At 41.7% G+C, this 17,097-nt stretch overlaps 1 pseudogene; it reads right to left on the bottom strand.

Moving 5' to 3' along the window:
- Positions 1–1,377: 1,377 nt before the first annotated feature.
- LOC121309125 lies at positions 1,378–16,436 on the bottom strand (annotated as a pseudogene).
- Between the last annotated feature and the right edge of the window lie 661 nt (positions 16,437–17,097).

Here is a 17,097-nt window from a genome sequence, read left to right as displayed (position 1 = left end):
GAAAAGTTTTTTTTTTTTTTTTTTTTTTTTTTTTTTTTTTTTTTTTTTAAGATGTTTTATTTGTTCATCACAATAATTAAAAAATATGTATACAAAACAAAGTGTTTCTTATTTTAGCATGTTGCGGTGCCCTTAAAAATGAAACGTATGACATTTTTGTCATGACTTTTAAAAAGTACTCTTGTTGCAAAGCAATATTGGTAAATTAAAAGCTTGTTAAAGTATATTACGTGCTTCCTAAAAGGAGAATTTAAGATTTCCAATAATAAACTGATTTTATGCACCTTGTCTTGCAGTTTTACTGTCTTTGTTAGATTTCAGCAAAGTGGTTATGTATACTGTTTGGCTTGGTAAGTGTTAACCAGAACATTTATATGGACAAATGGCACACCTCTACAAGTAAAACCTTTTTGGGTATGTAGATTTTTTTCTTACAATAATGTCGGAACAAACTTCTTTTTGGATTAAATGAAGCAAAATGGTATGGATGTAGGAAAAGAGGCATTATACATGTATATTCAACATAATTTTGTTAATTACATCAAACCATCAAAATTTCAGTATTTTATTTAGTTAAAAAAAAAATACATAAAAAATTTATACATATATATATATATATATATATATATATATATATATATATATATATATATATATGGTAAGTATTCCCCATTTATGAAATCCACGTCAATATGATATTTCTAGTATAAATATATATTCAATTTGTTGTTAAAGTTGTTAATAGATTTTGCATAGGAAGATTATTCGGTAATTGTTTGAAGCACTACTACTGTCCATTTTGAATGAGTAAAATTGTATAAAATATGTGACGTACAAATACATTGGAGCACTTTTCAAGTGTTGACAAGTTTAAAGATATTAAAACACCAACATGACATACTGGTTTTATATTGTTATGGCTCAGATCAGGTTTGATAGACTTTAGTTAAGCGTGTAAATCAGTTAAAAGATCTAGAATTGAAAACAAACTTATTTGTTTTCCTTTTTTGTATTTCTAAATAGTTTGTGTTTGGCACCTATATTTTCAGTTTTGTTTATTACAGTTTAGATAGTTGTTCATTGATATGTGTTAAACAAACTTAACTTTTTCATTAACATACTGTAGCAATTACAGTATGGTTTGGTTCCGATACATCTTTGAAATGATCAAATAAATGTATTTGAAAATGGCACTTTTCATGTATTTTTTTTAATAGCAGCTGAAGATAAACATGTTTTAATGCATGTTTGTCCCCATTATTTTAAGTCGGTGAACAATTAATAAAAAAGTAAAAGTGCTGTAAAAAATACAGTATAGCTTGTATCGCTGAGTGCAAGAACATTACGTTGCTGCAGTTTACTGTGATCAAGTATGCCTCATGAGTAGACAAGAGTGCAATTGCCCTTATGCTTTTCCACACTGCCTCCCCCATCTGCAATCAACTTCCCCTTCTTAAGCCTTTTTACCAAACAACTTTCGATTCCCAGTGCACCTCCTGTAAGAAAGCGTACAAAATTAGCCCCAGTCAGTGGGTGAAGTAACTTTTAAAAAAATTATGGTGATTAAGTAGATTCAAGAAAATGCACTCCTTTTCTTCAATCAGTTGCCAGGTTTATTGAAATATGCAGGGAGTCTGGTCCCAGGTACAGAACAAACAGAATACTCTTCATTACAATGTTTGCATGACATTAAATACCTTTCTGTATAGATGGTCCACCTCCTCTTTCTCTGACATTAACCAATTGCAAAGGTCATTTAATTTATTGTGTGTGTGTGTGTATGTGTGTGTCCGTGTGTGTAGTCCAGTGTGACAACCCCTGAACTCAATGCATTCTTCACACTCCTGGAGACAAAAGGTCCATAAATCTGCCTTTTGTTATCTTGTTAGCTTGCAGTCAATGTTGGGCAAGAAGCTTGTAGACGCAACGTCTCTATCAATTGTTAGCAGTACATGCAATTTGAACCAAACAGTCTGCTATCTGCAATATTAGTCTCCTTACAGAAAAGAACACCAGTATAGCTCTGCCAGTCCACATGCATAGCAAACTGCTAATCAATTCTCGATCCATGTTTTCCAACAGCGGGCCCATTGAGAAAAGATTTGCCTCTTTTGTGCACTCAAACGTGTAAGGATGAATGTCTAAGGGATTATTTTTACAAGAAATTGCCTTGTTGGGGTCAAGGCCCACGTATTTCCCTTGATCTTGCATGAAAAACAGGTTGGGATGGGTGCCGATCAGCACCAAGGCCATGGAGATCTTGAACACCTGGCACTTTGAAGGACACACTTCATGTTGGATTGAAATGAGACCACGCAGTGTTCAGGGAAGCTGCTGTAGTCTGAATATAAACGGGAAGCGGCAGCAGGAGACTGCGTGTGGTAGACCTTGTGGTATTCTGGATAGAGTGTCTGTGGAAGCTGCTTGAAGATTAAGCTGGGGTTATCCACCGGTTTTCGAAAAGCGTGAAGGATAGAGATGTCATTGTTGTAGGCACATAATACTGCATCTGCTGCGCTGAGTCCTGCCCCAACAATCAACAACGGATCAGAAGACTGGTTTAGACTTTTTTTTGCTAATGGCAGCTCCCAAGTCAGAGCTGCAGTGGGATATAAAAGGTAAGTCTTCCCCTTCTACATCCAGCCTGGCAGGAGAATCAGATGCCTGTTGCAAGGACGCACATTCTCAGCACAAAAGCAGAAAGGCATCTGTGAACCAATAGCCACTCACTTCCCAGGTGTTCTGAGAGAACTCTGTTGGGTCATTCTCTTTCTCTGCCAATTGTGGTTTGGACTCGACTGCTTCTCCTCTCCCTTCATTCTCAGTTTCTTCCTCCTGACCTCAAGATTTCAGGATAGACGTGACATAGGTGTTGTTCACAAAGTTCTGGAGATCCATCAGCTTTACATAGTTCTTATAGTAAGATGAGATTTCCTCTGGAGTTACTGTGTCATTGGTTACATTTCTACAAAATAAAGCAAGAAAGGATTATCCTTTAAATACATATTTATCTTGTCCCATAACAAAAGTTCACAGGCTTCAAAAATAATGTTGATTTGCTAATACATGAATAATTGTTGATCTGAATAATCCATACAGTACAGTGTTTTAAAACCTAATTTCATGTCTCCTTTCAAATACCCAGTAATTTAAATTATTTTACTAAATAACTAATCTATTCTGTTTTTTTTTTTTTTTTTTTTTTTTTCATTCTTACAACAGGCAACTCCATAAATCTAAATCTTTTGTCTAAAAAAAGCTATTGCACTATTGCTCTAGGAGAATGGCTTCATGAGAAAATATTTTTTTTGATTTATGGTGCATGACTTTAAGGCAAAAAGGTTGTACAGATAGGATAGGCAATTTAAATACAGGTTTCATGTTTTTCTATTATGATTTAAGTTCCTGCTGAATACCATATATATATATTAATAAAATGAAAGATTTTTTTTTTTTTTTTTTTTTTTAATTTTAACCAAAACACTAGGAGGCAAATACTATGGAGCGCCATTTGTACCAAAACTATCCAGCCAAATTCATTTGGTTGATTGGAAATTTGCAGGTCAAGCGCCGAGCAAATGCTTCAAACTAAAGTCTGTACAGCCTTTTGTATTAATTAATTGACAAATTAATTATTAGATTAATTAACAAATATGTTTATGAATTAGTGTATGAATTGATGATTTTATGGACAAATTGATGGACAAATGGACCAATTCATAAACTGACAAACAAATTGACAAATGAACTGGCAAATTAATGGCTGGATAGTTTTGGCACAAATGGCGCTCCATACCGTACAGTACTTGCAATGGCAGATGACATCTGAATCATAGCTTTACTGATATGCTGGAAGGAGATTTTGACTAGAAAAAAAAAAAAAAATCCATCAAACAGTGAAAAAAAAAAGAAAAAACATTTGGGACAGAAAATAAACTGCATCACTGCTGGATAGCGTGGAAAATCCCTTGACTCTAATCTTATTAAACTAAAGTTAATCAAAGCCAGTGTTGTTGGCTGTGTGGTACAGGAGTTGTAGTTTTCTGTTTAATTGAAACACTTTTCAGCTTGTACCAGATAAACTACTATTCCCAGAAGACACTGCACACTTGTATGTCTAATGCGAATGTGACACCGGTGTAGTGTTATTTTCAAGTGCGCACTAAAAAGTGGTACGCAGCAAACTGTGCTTGCTCGCGCATGCCTAAACAACTTCCACTAATAAAGAAGGTCAGTGCCATTCAAATCTGGTACGTTATGCTGTTTTCAGTCTTTTTAATTGAATTTATCATATTTTCCAATCTCTTACATAGTTGTTAATGTAATTTATAATATTTTTTCACCACTAAGAAAATAGTATGTGAATATTTGTCATGTGCAATACATTGGGTTTTGTACATTTTTTTTTTTTTACTTCTTATTTTGTCTTGTTCATCGTGAATTGTTTTTTCTTTTTAGAGAAATTGTTTCCAGTTTAAGTTTGCATAATTAATGGTATAATGTACCTCTGTTTGACAATAGGAAAACACCTACCAGATCACAATTGATTGTACCTGTACCAAAATATGACAGCGTACCACTTTCAATGTGACATGTACAACTTTCTGACATTACAGGGGTAATGTTTTGGTACGTGTACCTTATTCTGACGATGTACCACTTTCTAACACTATACCGGTAGCATCTGTTAATGTTTGTCGTATTTATATTATTTTAGCCATTCCCCAGCAGTGTTTGTTTCTTTTCCCCAGCGCAGACACAACTTGTTCACTCTCTTTCTGCCTGTATGGTGTATAATTATTTTGTTGTTCATTTATTTAAGTTTAGCAAATGAAGTCGATAGGATGTGCTTGGCTTTTTATCTGCCTTTCTCCTGCCTTAACCACTTTGTTTCGAAAATGTTGTATTCAAAGTATCTTAGTGACGTGGTCTTGAAATCGAAATGCTATATAGTTAGATTTCACCGTTACTTTTATTAGAATAAACTATGAAGGTCTACTGTTTTTTTTACTCTGTTGACTAGTGAAGAAAATGTGTTTAACAGCCTAATTGGGGTAAAACCTGTTTAACTTGCACGTGTAGATCTCTTGATCTACCCCTAAGCACTGGACTTACCTAACCTAACCATCATGTTACTGGATCCTCAGCTGATGCACTATCCTTGCACTAGTAATATGTCATTGTAGATGTAACTTATTGTAATTCTAACTTGTTGCATCCTAGCTCATATTGTATTTCTGTAGTATTATTTGCACTTACTGTACAATATACTGTATTTAAATATTAATCTTGCATTTTAACCCTGTAAGTCACTTTGGTGAAGATGTCTTCCAAACAAATAATAATAATAATAATAATATGAAAAGTGTTATCAGTCAGAATACAGTAATAAGATTCTATTTCTTGCTGGGGGCTTAAGGGGACCACAAGCCCTTTGCCCTTTTTCTGCCTCCCCTGTCTTTAGGGCCACCAGTTGCCACTGCCGTGGTGGTATAAAATTTGAATAGATGAGAAAAACTTATCATCCTTGTTTTAACAGACCTGTAACCTACTTGGCATTGCAATACTGTTTTGGTTAAGGCAGGCTTAAAATGTATATGCAGATGGAAACACAATGCTACATCTCGGGATGTATTTTTAGCAGGTAGCAACAGACTGATGACAGTATAAATGTATGAAACGCTTTAACGCTTTAAGGTTGTTCTGACAGGTCTGTTTCTGAAACTCAAGATACAAAACATACACAGCTACAGTGTGAAAAAACTCTTCAGCAGCTGCTGTTTCTGAAATCCAAAATGTGTGTGTTATCCCTGTTCCATAGTGTTTTCACATACATTTTAACAATAGTTTGATTTTATGTGCGTGTAAAATACTTCAACAGTGATTAAGAAATGCAATGTGTACCGTGGCATAGCAGGCGCCACTAACACTCTAAAACTTAAAAGCTCATGAAGGGTTATAACTGTACAACCGCTACTGTACCTTCGTTTTCCTTGTGCCAGGTCTCTGTAGTTGAAGCCAGGGAGCTCCATCCAGATACCCAGACTGATGGTCAACATGGAACCTTCCATTGCCTGCAAACAGAGAATTGTTAAATTACAGCTGTAACAAATGCAATTCTGATGATTTTTACCTACTAAGGGGTTGGATTAAAATCCAGCCTTGTTTTATGATTTCCATTTCTCTGTTCTCTGAGAAATTGTGGACGTTGCTTCAAAAGTTTCCTGCTGATTGGATTTCACACCTGCTACTGTTGCTAAAATACATTGAACAATAATATAAACGCAACATGTAAAGTGTTGGTCCCATGTTTCATGAGCTGAAATAAAAGATCCCAGAAATTTTCCATACGCACAAAAAGCTTATTTCTCTCAAATTTTGTGCACAAATTTGTTTACATCCCTGTTAGTGAGCATTTCTCCTTTGCCAAGATAATCCATCCACCTGACAGGTGTGGCATATCAAGAAGCTGATTAAACAGCATGATCATTACATAGGTGCACCTTGTGCTGGGGACAATAAAAGGCCACTCTAAAATGTGCAGTTTTGTCACATAACACAATGCCACAGATGTCTCAAGTTTTGAGGGAGCGTGCAATTGGCATGCTGACTGCAGGAATGTCCACCAAAGCTGTTGACAGAGAATTGAATGTTCATTTCTCTACCATAAGCCGCCTCCAACGTCGTTTTAGAGAATTTGGAAGTAAGTCCAACCAGCCTCACAACCGCAGACCATGTGTAACCACGCCAGCCCAGGACCTCCACATCCGGCTTTTTCACCTGCGGGATCGTCTGAGACCAGCCACTCGGACAGCTGATGAAACTGTGGCTTTGCACAACCAAAGAAATTCTGCACAAACTGTCAGAAACCGTCTCAGGGAAGCTCATCTCACGTCGTCCTCACCAGGGTCTTGACCTGACTACAGTTCAGTGTCGTAACAGACTTCAGTGAACAAATGCTCACCTTTGATGGCCAATGGCACACTGGAGAAGTGTGCTCTTCACAGACGAATCCCGGTTTCAACTATGCCGGGCAGATGGCAGGCAGCGTGTATGGCGTCGTGTGGGTGAGCGGTTTGCTGATGTCAACGTTGTGAACAGAGTGGGCGGTGGGTTATGTTATGGGCAGGCATAAGCTACGGACAATGAACACAATTGCATTTTATCGATGGCAATTTGAATGCACAGAGATACTGACGAGATCCTGAGGCCCATTGTCGTGCCATTCATCCGCCGCCATCACCTCATGTTTCAGCATGATAATGCACGGCCCCATGTTGCAAGGATCTGTACACAATTCCTGGAAGCTGAAAATGTCCCAGTTCTTCCATGGCCTGCATACTCACCAGACATGTCACCCATTCAGCATGTTTGGGATGCTCTGGATTGACGTGTACGACAGCGTGTTCCAGTTCCCGCCAATATCCAGCAACTTCGCACAGCCATTGAAGAGGAGTGGGACAACATTCCACAGGCCACAATCAACAGCCTGATCAACTCTATGCAAAGGAGATGTGTCGCGCTGCATGAGGCAAATGGTGTTCACACCAGATACTGACTACAGTGGGTATTGTTATTGGGTATAATTGTTATTATATCTTCCTGAAGTTCAGACCATTGACATGTAATCTACATAACTTTAAATGCAGTTTTTGTTATTAATTAATATGTCATAGTGAAAGTTAGAATGGAATTTTGCCTGTAAAATTTTACTGCAATTTTTGTTTTTTATAAACATCTTTATATCTTACCTGATCAATAATAGAAAGATGTTTAGCTTCTTCAAGTTTACTCAAGAGAATAGGGTTTGGATGCACAGCTCCTGCAGCTAAATAGGGCCGGTATCCTGACAGCAAGTAAGCCTATTCCTGATGGTCCACTGCCTTGAGAAGAAAAAAATATGTATTTTAATTGTATGCACCAATTATGTTGTTTTACCTGAAGCACTTTAAATAGACTTTAGAGAAGTTCCTAGAAACAGTAAAAAGAAAGAAATAGAGATACTATGTACTGTTGACAGGTCTTCTCTGGCAACTCCCAGACAGACATGAATTTATATTACTAAACTACTGAAATGCTGACTACACTAAAACACTTCCCATGGTAACACTGAGATTAACATCTTTTTAAAAGTGATTACCCAGCAAGACTCTCTATATACCATATGCAGTACATCAGTTTTTTATAATTCAAATGATTTAAATGTTAGCTAGCGTAGTTCAGGGAACGTGCAGCAGGGGGCTTCCAATTTCCTGTCAATTAGTACCTATTCTCTATTTAAGCCCTGGTCACTTGCACCATCGCTGTCTAGTGTTTCATTTTTGTAGCAAACGCTCACACTCCGTCTTTTCATGCTTCACCGCTAATCTACACTTCGTTGCCTTTCACTGGAGGTCAATTCTCTGTGCAGCGTTCCCAAGATATTATCGAATATTTTCTTACCTGCTCCGGTCTTTCTAATCATTCAGCTTCTCCATTCGGTTGCAGGAGCTCCAGCGTTAGTCTTTCCAGCTCTTTCCAGCTTCCAGCCCAACAACAGCACCGTCCAAACCGCAGCTTCATTACTCAACTTGTCCGCGTCTTTATTAGACAGAATGGCCCTCCACTAAAACCACCAAAGCTCCTTCAACAAGACATCGACATTTCTGTCATCAGCATTTACCTTGCCATAGCGCCTCTATTTAAATCCACCACAAAGCTCTGTCAGCTGAATCTTTCTTTACTCTTCACTTGCAATCCAAACATTCCCTCCCCCGCTCTCAGAGCCAGCACAATTTACCGTTCCTTCAGAAGATTCTGCCCTGGATTTCTATTAGCTACGTTCAACGTTTTAAAGACCTATCCAGTCCATTTTATACTCCATTTCAACCGTGGCAGCTTGTGCTTTCGAATGGTCACAACATGCTCCAACAACAATGCTGTTCTGCAACTTTCCACCGGCGTCTCTGTCCATGGTTACCACGACAACGCCGTCATTGAGTGACTGCGGGGAGTGGTAAATCGCTATGTTGACCAGGCAGCTTCATCCGGCACTGCAAGCTCCGTGCCTCAGTACTGCAATCTTCTGCCTTGCTGCTGCAGCACTTTCACAATTGTCCTCCCTCCATTTCTCCTGGCTCTCATCGTCCGTGCTAGAGATTCTCTCCATCTCCCTCCAGTCGCTCCATACCAGCATTCCTCCTGACCCTCTGTGGAATTCTTAAGAGCTTTCCCCCTGCCTCACCTTCCTGTCTGTCTATATTAACATACATTCACCATTTGCTAATTTCCACTCTTCAGAAAAGCCGCTTCTCCCCCTACAAGGATGTACCCATGGAGATCAACTGTCTCTCGGCTGCCTTCCATGCTTACTCCATCACTTGGCTGCATACCTCAAGACAGATCAATTCAGCGCAGTCCGTCCACTCACCCGTTAAGTATCAAGTCCCCTATTACCCTTTTCAAGGTATCTCCCCAGCAGGAGCCCACCCACCCACTCAGACCCTCTGTTCATTGATTCCTGTCACTCCTATCATCACCTGCCTCCGAGCAGACCTCCCTCCTCTTCTCCAGCCTTGCCTCCGAGCAGGCCTCCCTTCTTCCTCTACTCTGGCCTCCCTCCTCTCCACCCTCGACTCTGAGCAGGCCTCCCTTCTTCCTCCACTCTGGCCTCCCTCCTCTCCACCCTCGCCTCCAGAGCAGGCCTTTCTCCTCTTCTCTACCCTCACCTCCGAGCAGACCTCCCTCCATTCCTCCCCCTCACCTCTGAGCAGGCCTCCCTCCTCACCACCCTCGCCTCCAGAGCAGGCCTCCCTCCTTGACTCCACCCTCTCCTCCAGAGCAGGCCTCACTCCATCCTCGCCTCCGAGCAGGCCTCCCTCCTCTACACCCTAGCCTCCAGAGCAGGCCTCCCTCTCGACCACCCTCTCCTCCGAGCAGGCCTCCCTCCTCTCCACACTCGCCTCCAGAGCAGGCCTCCCTTCTTGACCCCCCCCCCCCCCGCCTGATCACAAATGTGGGGGAGATGGTCCTCCTCCACAGTGGATTCCTACATTCATTCATCCTTCTCCGATAAGGTTGCTGTTCCTTCTAAAATTGCTAGCATGCCCAGAGCGGGGGCTACCTGTCTGCCGAGGCCACTAGTGATTTTCCCCTAATCAGCCTCAAGGGGTTTTTTCCTCTCCACTGAGCAGCAGGTATACACATAGTCTAACATCCTCCTGTTTGTCCCATTTGTCCTTCTAGTCTTTTGTTTGTTATGCGCTGGCATGTGCTGTCTTTTGCTCGTCTCACGGTGTGGGAGATTTCATGAGGAGCCGGGGGTCCATCCTTTGGGGGGCAAGTGAGTCTCACTTCCCCAACCTCAGGGCTAGGCATCAGCCTCCCTTTACCTTCAGGTGGGTTCTCTCCATGTGAGTCAGAGCGGACCCCCGGCCACACTCTGTCCTTTCACAGTTACTGCGCTTACCTTGCCTCACTCAAGGCTCTCTTCCATACTCAGCCTCAATTCGGGACATGGCTACTCGTGCTCGAGTCCCATATTAACCTTTATGCCTTGTTCTTATCTCAGGTCCCAGGCAACGTGAAGTTTCGGCCAATTGGGGGTCTAACGAGCGCCCCTTTAGAGAAGTCTCAGACGCTGGGTACCTCTCCCTCTCTATCTCCTTTTGTGTCCCGGTCTTCTGGGACCATCTTCCTCCTGAGGGGAGGCTCCCCGAGTCATAACTCTCATATGTTTTCGGTTGCTGGGTCCTTTGCCCCTGGGTTGTGTCGGCATCACCGCCCTCAGTCAGTGACCCTCTTTCTATCCGGTTTTGGTTGCTGGGTCCTCTGCCCCGGTGATGTGTCAGCATTGCCGCCCTCAGTCAGTGACCACCTTCTATCCTAGCTGGTCTGCTATTAGAGTGGGCCTCGCCCGTTCTTCTATCCTAGGTCCGGTCCTTTCTAGCCGGCACTCTGTCCTACTAACCGCTCCGTTTATGTTCCTGTGTTGGCGTTCATTAACCCAACCGTCTCCCTGTGCTCTTTAACAAAGTAATCTGATCTATCAAGACGCAGATCTTTTAAATGCACGTGTCCCATTGTGCCATGACAGAAACAAATCCCTGTGCTCACAAACTGATTTGCTGAATAATCCTCCCAGCTGTGTTTATTTCTTTTTTCTTTTTAATGTAATGCTGGCGCGATGACAGTTTGCACAAACCCAATGACAAGTGTTTTTCTTTGCCCAGTTTAGCTTTTTCCATTCAAAGGGCGAGGCTGCTGTACATGTGGAAATGCTTGGAACTGCATTATCCATAATTATCTAATCGTAAAATGATTACCCCTAGATTCAAATGAGAATAATGTGTATCCAATTTAATAATAAACCCAATTCTGCAGTGGTATGATGTATGCAGTATTTCAGGTTCTAGAAACTGGATGAAAAAATAAATAGATAACTAGATAACTGGGTGAACTAACCCCAACCAATAATACTGTCTCAAATGACAATGAACGATTGCACCCTTGTATTAAGAACCTCAAGATCACAATTTCAATTTGTATAATGTTTTTCACTATTTAACATGTAACTATAATACTGTATTGATTTGACCTGCTATATTGGGACAAATTAGTGGGAGGAAAACCAACAGGGTTGATTCTCTGAAACATAGTTGCAAAGAAATAAAAACAAAACAGTACTGCAACAGGTAAAGCTCAACCACGTGATTAAAAAGTAACCAGCTTCAATTCATTCCTTTTTTTTTTTTACTTTACTTTTGTATGAATTTTGCTGTCATTCTGATTGGTTCCTATTGTGTGTTATATGTATACTGCCTGCCACATACATATGCAACATAGGCTGGATCAGCCAAATGTGTCTTTATAGAAATAAGAACCAGCGCCATCTAGTGATCAGCTACTTTGGATCAAGTTTCCCTTTGTATTGCTGGCGATATATAGCGGTGCTTAAAGACACTGGACTAGCCTGTTACATATGTCAAGACCTTATTCACAGACTACATTAAAGACAATATTTGAGTATGTGCAATAAGAGACGCTCATCGTACATGTAAACATCACACAAAGATAATGGGGCAGCAATTAGAAGCTATTTACTCTTTTTTAAGCACATATTTGTTTTATGAATGTATAGGTTGGTGCAAAACCAAAACTATAGTACTAATCTTAATAAAAAATAAATAAATAAATAAATCCTGTTAAACGTTGCATTGTCTTAAAGGTGTAATATTAATAAAACATTACATCTTACCGTTCCTTCAGAAGATTCTGCCCTGGATTTCTATTAGCTACGTTCAACGTTTTAAAGACCTATCCAGTCCATTTTATACTCCATTTCAACCTGTGGCAGCTTGTGCTTTCGAATGGTCACAACATGCTCCAACAACAATGCTGTTCTGCAACTTTCCACCGGCTTCTCTGTCCATGGTTACCACGACAACGCCTTGTTACTACCTTTTTGAACGCAGTCATTTATTAATTGGGTTCATCTTAATTTCAACACGTCCCACAGGCATTTTTGCATGCAACGTTTTAAATTAGTTTATGGAATAAATTATTAAATTATTTGGATTTGTTTTTTAGTATAGCAAACTAGTAGTCAAGTAATAATAGTAGTAATAATAATAATAATAATAATATAATAATAATAATAATAATCCAGAACGATTAACAGTCAGGTTAAATTGTAAATTTTCTCTATATTTGTCTGACAAAACAAATATATTACTTTATAAAAAATTTATTTTGCACGTGTGCACCGTCGCATATATATATATATATATATATATATATATATATATATATATATATATATATATATATATATATATATATAATATTCTATAGATCCTCTACTAAGACAGGTCTGTCCACTTACTTTTTTAATATTTATTTCCAAAACTCAGGTATCCTCTCAAACTAAGCCCCTCATCACAAATTCTAAACTGCATAAACAGACACAGTCATTTTAGACACAGTCAGAGATTGTTGTTACCGCCGTGTGCAGCACGGAAACTTACAAATTCTTAAACCACAATATCAAACAGAACCAGGGGTTCAGCGATCCAGACACAGGCATTAAAGAAGGTCAGGGGTCTGTATGACCTGATGTACGAATACAGAACCATTAACACTGGGATATGGTGCTTTAAATGCAGTTGGTGTTTCACCAGCAGGCACCAAGCATGAGCACAGATTCACAGATCTCAGTTGTGGTACTGCAAACATCAGTGCAGGGATGTATTTGACAGTTGATTTGTTTTTATCAATCTTGGAGACTTTTTGAGTTCTCACATTTAATTCTGCATATTTGTCTAAATCCTGTTAACATTTTAACTATCCCATCTAACTGATGGACCGGTGTTAGTATTTAATTTAATACACATAAGCGTTTAAACATAAAATAACCAGAAGCCTTTTTAAGTAATCCAGGAAAACGTCAACATGATATGCAGGAAAGTCTGCTTTCGAGAGGAATGTCCTATGTAGTTATACCATTCTTCCTTTAATAATAGCAGACTGGTGTGTGGAAGCACCTGCTAACCAAGCTCCGTCCATCAAAATCTGTCAGATCTCCACTGTGACTGATATGCAGAAATCCACCTCTTGTTATAGGCAAAACATCAGCTAAGTGATAGTACTTATATGCCCATGCCTTGAACCACAATATAATAAAATGGTTGCATTGTTTTTGGTTAAATGATAATGAATGAGAAATGGAGCAACCTCACTAATTTCCATTAGATGGCAGCAAAGAACACTTCAGCATTAAACTTCTTCAGACCCCTCGGGTCTCCACAGCTATGGCCAAAAGTTTTGCATCACCTCGATATTTAGGATTTAGACATCTTTTTTTTTTTTTTTAACAGTATGATTACACTTTTTATGTTTTATCTATTGTATAATCTCTGGTGAGCATTTCATTCCTGCCAAGGTTCTAAAGTTCTGTGTTGCTCGTTGTGGAAATCCTTTGTTTGGCAGCTCACTCTGGGGTCGCGCTCTGTTGCTGGTGTTAATGAGCGCGTGCTCACAACTTATGTAAGCAATAACACCCAGCAGGGTGGGCAGTATTGAGAAATACCGGGCTGCCCCAAGGCGTAATTAGGCCCGACGTCCCAAGAAGAGGAACTTATAGCCTGTGGAAGGTTCGGTATTTCCCAATACCACTCATCCTGGAGGGTCTACCTGAGATTAGAAAATGGACAACTGTTAACCCTCCTATTAGGTTTCGGATCTATATGATCCAACTCTAGTTTCCTATTAGCTTAAATGCTATGTTTCTTTTCATTTTCTGTTTTTATGACTTTTCCTAAGTTGGGGTCATGAACTTATACACAGAAAACTACCATTACCATAACCCTGGTTCCTTGAAAGAAAATGACAACCATTACCGAATGGGAAAGAGCCATCTCTGACCGTCAATCACTGAGCATATATAAAAAAGCTGCCCTATCAGGGCCCTGCTGTGAGGGGCCTCCTGCTGAAGAGGGACGTCCTCTCAGTAACATATCACCATTTTCTTTCGAAATCAGAGGTCAGCTGGGGACATGACCTCGAAGGGTAATGGTTGTCATTCTCTTTCAAGGAACCAGGGTTATGGTAATAACCTAGCGTACAATCAATGAAATGACAACCATTATTGAACAGGAGGCTGTACCAAAGCTATCATGGCTCCAGATTACCGACAGTACAGACTCACGACGATAGACACAGAGCCCACAGGAAACTTAAGAGCATGCCGTCTGCAACACCCTAGAGCCCAGAGAGGGTCTGGCTCAGTTTACAACATCAAGGCGGTAAAAACGCACAAATGTCTGACTACTTGTCTATGTAGCAGCATTGCACAGCCCCTTTAAGAAATTGCACTGCCAGGAAATGTGCTCCAGGGGACACCAAGTCAATTTTGTTGTAGCACACTGGTATTGCTGCCAGATATTCCTTTAAAGTGGACGCTGATTCCCCTGCGTCAAACAGGTGTTGCAAGAAGGTTAATATCATCTCAATAACGCAGGTCACAAGATCGTGACCTTTGGCAATGCACCAGTCTTGGAAAACTTTCCATTTGTATGAGTACCGAGCTCTAGTGCTTGGCACACTAGCAAACTGTAGTGTTTCTACTATCACATCTGGACAGAACCTGTGCTCTCTCCACCCTGATGCTCTCTAGTGTCAGGTGTATTAATGGTAGCAGAGGGAACGCGTACAAGAGCCCCTGTGGCCAGGGGTGAGCTAGCGCGTCTACTCCTAGGGGGCCCCCTTCTCTCTCCATGGAGAATCAAAGGGGGCAATGAATGGACTCGGCTGTGGCAAAGAGGTCGACTCATGCAGGTCGAAACCTCTCCCAAATCTGTTTCACCACTTGAGGATGAAGTCTCCATTCCGAGCTGTCTGGAGCTCTTCTGGACAGGAGGTCTGCTGCCTTGTTGTCCACACCGGGGAGGTGAACCGCCCTGATGGAATGCAAGTTTCTGTGCGTCCAGGACAGGAGTCTGTGCGCTGCGTGGTGAAGGCCCGGCGAGCGTAGGCCGCCTTGGTGGTTTATGTAGGCTACCACTGTAGTATTGTCCGTCCGGACCAGCACATGTTTGTGCACAAACTGCTGGCGAGAATGAGATAACGCCAGGTTCACTGCTTGCAGCTCTTGGGAATTTATGTGCAGTCGCTGCCAATGTCCCTTCCACTGACCTCTTATTCCTCTCCCATTCCAGACCACTCCCCAGCCCGGGCTGGAGGCGTCTGTAGTGACCACTTCCCTTTTGTGAGGGGATCGGCGGGGAGATCCAAGGTGCAGATTGCCAAGGATGGAGCCATCACTCCATTGTCTTCCGGCATTGTCTGGACACTCGCACCAGCCGGTACTGATCTCTGCCTTGAAAGGCGAAGCGCAGATATTTTCTGTGCACAGGACGGATCGGGACGTGAAAGTAGGCGTCTTGCAGGTCGATTGATGTGAACCAGTCGCCAGGTTGGACGGACTAGAGGATATGCTGTGCTGTCAACATGTTGAACTTCTTCTGTTTGAGGAAGGATCCTGAGGTCCAGAATTGGTCTGAAACCACCGTCCCTTTTGGGCACCGGGAAGTACCTGGAGTAAAAGCTGCTGAGGGCATCGCTTGGACTTACCAAGCACACAGGGTTCTTCTGTTGAAAACTGGCGATCTCCTGTTGAAGGAGCAACGCCCTCGCTGGTTCAACGGTGGTGTGGAGCACACCCTTGAAGGGTGGCGGACCTATGCGAAATTGTAGATCGTATCCGTGTCTCATTGTCAATAGCACCCAGCCGGAGAACCGGTTACCCCTGGCCGGCTGTGGTCCCTTGCCGTCAGCTCTGCCTCTGCCTGCTTGTCTGCTCTGGGGTGACGGGCAGTGTTCAGGCCCTTTTGCCCTAGCAGGCTGTGAATACCTTGGGTGCTGACGGTAAGCCGGAAGGCTCGAGAATTTGAAGGCAACATCCGTGGCCTTGTGGGACCTCTCAAGGCTCACACAAACGGTCCCCAAAATGTCTGCCACGGTGTAATAGGGGCATCCACTAACGCCACCCTCTCAGTCTCCACGACCTCGGCTTGCATCAGTCACAAATGCCGGCGAGCAGCCACCATGGCCGCCAGCGACCTCCCTGATGCCTGGCCTAACTCCCTGTAGCAGGTGGAGATCTGTGCTGACTCTGCTGGCGTGTTTACGGTGCTGCAGGAAGAGGACGGCAGTCGTCCAACAACCGCCTATGAGTCAGAGCGAGCCAGTGAGGGCGGGGAACCCTTGGGCAGACCCCGGAATATTGTAGCCGAGCAGGCTAGTTAGCCGGCAGCGTAGGTCGGTGATCCGGGTCGCACGGGCCGCGGCGACCAGGATATTGCTGAAAAGTGCAGCACCTTTTCTTTGTAGTTTTGTTACCGTTTTATTTTCCCTGTTTCTTTGTGCCTTTGATTTTTGCATTATTGTTTTGAAGCACCTGCGAGTGTGCCTGGACTGTTTACTATTGCTTGGTATTCCCGTGGTTCTGTTTACCATAGTTGATAAGCAGACCAGGGACCCACAGCACCCTCTGCGGGCTAAAGAAACCCAAATACCCCTGAAATAAAACTGGGCACCTATGCGGTGTTGTCAAGTTCACCT

The sequence above is a fragment of the Polyodon spathula genome, chromosome 3, assembly GCF_017654505.1.
Source record: "Polyodon spathula isolate WHYD16114869_AA chromosome 3, ASM1765450v1, whole genome shotgun sequence".
In the NCBI taxonomy this organism is placed as follows: Eukaryota; Metazoa; Chordata; class Actinopteri; order Acipenseriformes; family Polyodontidae; genus Polyodon; species Polyodon spathula.
The sequence above is the reverse complement of the archived record's forward strand: the minus strand, read 5'-3'. Positions and strand labels throughout refer to the sequence as shown.